This window comes from Cucumis melo, chromosome 6 (genome assembly GCF_025177605.1).
Source record: "Cucumis melo cultivar AY chromosome 6, USDA_Cmelo_AY_1.0, whole genome shotgun sequence".
NCBI classification, from domain to species: Eukaryota; Viridiplantae; Streptophyta; class Magnoliopsida; order Cucurbitales; family Cucurbitaceae; genus Cucumis; species Cucumis melo.
Genome location: NC_066862.1, coordinates 31,388,404 through 31,394,372, shown reverse-complemented (window position 1 = coordinate 31,394,372; position 5,969 = coordinate 31,388,404). Strand labels below are relative to the sequence as shown.

General features: G+C 35.9%; 1 long non-coding RNA gene across 1 annotated transcript; it reads right to left on the bottom strand.

Annotated features, from left to right (window-relative positions):
- On the bottom strand, positions 1 to 5,756 carry LOC107990962 (uncharacterized). The gene is made up of 3 exons (XR_001762818.2): positions 5,354 to 5,756; positions 287 to 1,782; positions 1 to 187 (listed from the first exon to the last, which is right to left on the bottom strand). It is a non-coding gene; the product is annotated as an uncharacterized LOC107990962 (long non-coding RNA).
- Between the last annotated feature and the right edge of the window lie 213 nt (positions 5,757 to 5,969).

Here is a 5,969-nt window from a genome sequence, read left to right as displayed (position 1 = left end):
TAGTAAGAAAAATACGATTTATAAGCTATAATGCGAAGCGTTTGATACAAGAAACATAAATCAATAATAACGAAAGAAAAGAATTCATTACAAAAATAATTAAGTAGACCACATATACATCAACTTCATAAATGAATGAGGTTTAAAGCCCTTGTACCTCGTTTACGAATGCTTTAAGTACGACAACCTGAAAATTTAGACAAGAAATGACATTGTCATTACATATGCGTGCCCGTAAAGATTATGTATTGTAAAAAATAAACGAAAAAACGCAAATAAAACATACCTTAACCAGAAATGAAAACTTACAAATCCATGGAACCGTACAAAAAATGAATGTGTTAGTACATAATGTATGGGAAAGGAAGTTGCCTTAGAGTTAATAAATTACCTCAAAGACGTTCAAGAAGAATGCATTTGCGGTAGAATTTAGTGTGGTGGACTCGATAACATCATATGTAAAACAGAAGCAACCAAAGAGACATAAAATAGAGATCAACATGTTCACAAAACCGTCGCCAGTGCGACAACACAATGCACAAAGAAACATAGACCATTGAAAACATCACTTATTTGTTGTGACAATGCATGAGGAAAAAAAGCCACAGGGAGAAAACAGAGTACAACAACAAAAAGAAGCCATAGGGAGAAAACAAAGTACAACAACCAGATATGTTTTGTAAAAAACAAATAAGTAGGGAAAATTTGAAGAACATAACAAAGATTCATCAAACGAAGAGCAATAGAGCATTCAAAACTGGAAGAAAACAAATGTTCTTTCTCAGGCGTATTGTAAATAATTATAGACAGTGGCAAAGAAGACAAAACAAAAGGGTTGAAATAACTGTATCTTTCACCATAGAAGATATATATGAAGTGTGGTTTTAAAAGTTAGAGTAAAAATGATTGAATTGTAAAGTATTAGATTAAAAATGATTGAATTGTAAAGTACTGAAAATAGTGGCTAAAGTGGCAAATATAATGGAAAGCAAGTAGACCAAACAAATTAAATTTTATGAACATACCAAATGGGACTGGAAGTATACCAAAACGAAAAGACAGTCGGGCATGAAATGCAAGGAGGAAGGTCCAAATGTATAGTAAAGGGAGTATGATAACAAATAGGGCAACAACCATTAATTAAGTCCAACAAGAATCCCATAAAATAGGGGATTTTAGAAATGCAGTCAAACCCTAAAAACAAAAGGCGGTCATTTTTTTCAACACAAGTATACCGTAGGCAACAATTGAAATTGAACAATTTGTAAAAGAAATCCATGTTCAGAAGACAGAGTTGCAACATAAATGATCACAGAGGAAGCAAAAAGAAAATTGATCACATATGGATGTCAAGAACAGAGAGTGATGATGGTTAAAGATGTTTAGAAAGCAAGCATTAAAAAAATTATGAACAGAATCTTGCATAACATTAAACTCATCACTGCCAATGAAAAAAGATATGCATAATTGACCCACAATTGATCACATATGGACGTCAAGAACAGAGAGTGATGATGGTTAAAGAAGTTCAGAATCGAAGATTTTAAAAAAAAATTAACGGAATCATGAATATATAATTCAACTCATCACTGGCAATAGAAAAAGGAATGCATAATCAACCCAAAATAAGAAGAAACATGAAAAAATAAAATCAGACACACTACCATAATACTCATCATAGGCTGACCATACCTTTGGTGCACACTGAGAACCTTTGCCATGCTCCCATGCCCCTACTTGACTTCCTTTTACCGATTTAGTGTAGCATGTATGACAACATACCTGTTCAGTACAAAAAAAAATGTAGTAAATGGTTATACGACCGGCAAGAGTGGGGAGCGGCAAGGGTTGTTCGGTAGACGAAATGGTATGGAAATATGGAGAGAGGATGAGAAGCGTGTCGGAGGTGATGCACGTTCGTCGCAACCGATCAACGGAATACAAAATAGAGAAGATGAAAGGCATTTCGGGGAGATTAGGACAAAAAATGGAACACGAACAACACGGACAGATCGTTCAAAAAAGGGACGAACGAAATGTAAATCAACTTGAAGAGGAAGGGAGAAGAGATAGGCAAAATCGAGATAATCACACAAAAATAGGAAGATAATGCGAGGAAAATGGAACGAAAAACACAGGAAAAATGAAGGATTTTGGCCGGAATTTGGTAGAGTTAAAAGAGGCAGCGACGGGTTATGTGTAGGAGAATATAGGTGATATAGGGATTAGGGTTTTCCTAATCCCCTTTTAACATAATACTGGGGCCAAACAAGGTTTGGTCCAATTTTCTTTTCCTTTTCCCCCTATACCCGAGGCCTAAACACACCCTACAAGTTTAGGGGTATTTTTTTTGTCTTTCTTTTTTCTTCAAACTCTTTTCAAATTGACAACTCGGAGTTGGTCGTTCCCTGACACTCACAAACCTTTAATTTTCAAATAAAATTTGTAAAAAACTCTAATCTATGCTATCTACACTACAACATAGTATAAATGGCAAGACTGGGTCATCTCCACAGGGAACATAGGACAATATTTAGTAACTCTTAGATTCAAGAATGTCAAACTAAAGTTAAATGTTTAATATTCATTATTGTTGTTGGTCGTTTCTCTCTCTTTCAGTTATAGTTGAGTTTGCAATAATTCTAAATTTGGGTTGCTAAGTGTAAACTAGGTGAGGAAAAGGAATAGAGTTACATGTTAGAGTGGGTTGTGTTGGGTGTAAGCTTGGGCATTGAAGTTGTTTGAATTTGAATGGGAACTTGCAGTGAGTTTTAAGATATTAAGCTAGGCGTCGAGTGTCATCCCATCTATGGATGCTAACACTTCTTTTGTACGTTACACTTCTCTCGATTCAGGTAGCTAAGTGCTTCAGGAGGGGTATGACGCTTTTAATTACAAAATTTCTTAGTTGCCTTTTACAATGGTGTCCCATACGCTATTCAATTAGATAATTAAAAGCTACAAACGAACGTAAGTACTTTAAAGGGGTCTTTTCAAAAATATAACAAAGCGGTAAAATATTTACACTGTATAGAATAATTTCGAAAATGAAAAAAGCTCACAGGCCTACAATGGAAAATACCAAAAATGCCCCATCAACCACGTCATGGTTACACGATCATTTATACTTGGTTATTATTTGATACACAATCGTTTAGATTTGATCGTTTAGATTTTGATAGCAAATTCTAAACGAATTTTTTTCAAGATTCTTTGTACCTGATCGTTTAATTTGGTAACACGATTATTTAGATTTAGAGCTATTCTTTGGTACACGATCGTTTAGATTTGATCGTTGAGATTTGACTTATATTTTTCAAGATTCATTGGTGCACGATCGTTTAAATTTGGCTACACGATTTTTTCAAGATTCTTTTGGTACACAATTGTTTAGATTTGGCTAAACGAATTTTTCAAGATTCTTTTGCTACATGATCGTTTAGATTTGGCTATTTTTTGTACATGATCATTTAGACATTACAAGATTTTTTTGGCTCTGGCGACAGTTTTTTCTGGCAACGAAAAAAATGTGGGCAAAGATATGACGTGCCGACGTAAATTCATTTGTGTGGGCACATCTTCATTTTTGGTAACAAAAATATTTACGTGGGCAACATGTTGTGTATTGTGTGGGTACATCATAGTTTTTGCCAATGAAAATATATACGTTGGCAAAAAGTTGTGTGGTGTATAGAAAAACTTTTAATTTAAATTTCTGGCGACATTTATTGTAGTTTATGACCACGTTTTGTGTATGGACAGATATTTTAAATTTTTGCTGATCTAATTTACGTGGCAAAAAACCTCATATTTTTTTTACATATTTTTGGCGACACAAAAGTTATACATATGGCGACGCAAGAATAATAACGTGGGCAAAAGTAATTTAAAGAAAAAAGCTCAATTTTCCCTCTCTTTTCTTTTTTCTCTTCAGCCGTTCCTTTCTTTTCTCTCACGCACACAAACAAACCCTCAATCCTTTACTTCACTGACCCAACTCCGGTAACCCCAACCTTCGCTGACAACCTTGCACGAACGACGACCAGCAGTTCTTCTTTTCGACAGAAACTCTGCACGAAGGACGAAGACGCAAACCCCTCGTTCTTCCCGGCAACAACCCCGCGCCATAGTCCTTCTTCTTCACGGCAACAACCCCATGCAAAGGACGGCGCAAACCTCGCGTTCTTCCTGGCAGCAACCCCGGGCGACAATCGTTCTTCTTCCTGCCAGCAACCTTGCACGAAGGACGGTCGAACCCTGCGTTTGAAACCGGCAGCGACTCCTCAGACCTGAACGACGACCCTTTTGAGCTATATAAATTTCCTTTGCCGGTGACTCCTTAGGCCGATTTTCTTTGCCCGCGACTCTTCAGATCTGTAAGTTCGATCCAATTTATATAGCTTAACTCACCCAATATGTTTTGATTTTTGTTTAATTTTGTGACATTTTTTATTGGCATTTTTAATTTTGTGGCGTTCTGTTATAGCTTGTGTATTCTGTTTAGATGGTATATTTTGTTATAGCTTGGGTATTATGTTATAGCTTGTGTATTTACTAGGGGTGAAAAAACTGACCCGACCCGATTCGGTTCGGTTTGGGTTGGACCGGTTAGTAACAACTGCGTTATCGAACTGAACCGAACCGATTTGATTCGGGTTGGGTTTAAAATTAACCGATTAGGTTAAAATTATTTCTTCGTCGACTCTGGTTCATTTCCTCTTGTCTTTGATAGTTCGACTCCTCTCAGTCTTCACCTCTTCGTCTGCAAACTCGGCATATCTCTTCGTCTTCATCACTTCGCCATTCCATCGTCACTCGCCATTCCATTATCTTCATCACTTGAGTTTTTTGGAGGTTGGTGTGTTTACCTATTCCATCTCTTCGTGTTCACTCGCCATTCCATCTCTTCGTGTTCACTTGCCATTCCATCGTTTCATTTTTCTGTTTGTTTGTTGTTATTGGATGTTCATATAGGAAATTTGTCATCTGGATTCTCAAAATAAAACGTAAATTGGATAATTTTCTTGGACCGTTGTTTGATTCTTAAACATTGTTTCTTTTATTCACTAGTCATTCAATGGTGTAAACTCATCCTTTACATTATCTTACAGATACGATTATCTTCCATACTTGTACTCAAGGGTGTTTGAATAAGAAAGGAGCCCTAGGAAAATATGGTGGCAATTTTTTGGATTGATTCTGGTAATATATCGCTCCATTCTACCTATATTCCCTTCTTTTTTCTCTATAACTTGAACATCAAAAACCAACTTAATTTGCTCAGTTTCATCTTACAGCCCTGATTTCACTTAAAAAAAGTAAAATAGGAAAGAAATGCCCAAAGAAACCATACCTTGGCTTCAAAAGACAAATGCCTAATGGGGTTTGTTCTTTGAACCGCCTCATTTATCGTAAAAGCCTTCTGAGGCACTGAATTTCCAACAAGAACCCCTACAAAATGCGAAAAGAAAGGGCCATAAACACATTTTAAAACAGAAACAAAAGCAGAACAAAGAAAAATGCATGAATAACTGATTTGGAGAAGAAGATATCGAGTTTGGGATTGCTGGAGTGATTAAAGCAGCAAATGGGTGTGGAAGAACATATAGAAAAAGCCATTTAAATGGGGGTTTTTGGAATTTGAATTTGTTCTTGATGAGTGAAATTCAGAATTTCTGATGAGCTTAACGCTCTGCTTTTGCAGTGTGTGATTTTAGTCGGTGGGAAATGAAGCAAATTTAACCAGATAAGGCCCATTATCCCCTCCACTTAATTACCAAATTTTAGTTTGATTTTTATATATTACAAAAATGATAAATCGTTAAAAAAAAATAGTTTTTGGTTTCTTATTTCTAATAATTCCTTTAGTTTGATCTGGCATTGGTTTATTTGCACTTGGCTTTTAAAGAAGTGTTTCACCATCACATGTTTCCTACAACATCTTCTGATCAATCCATTCTTTACGTTAC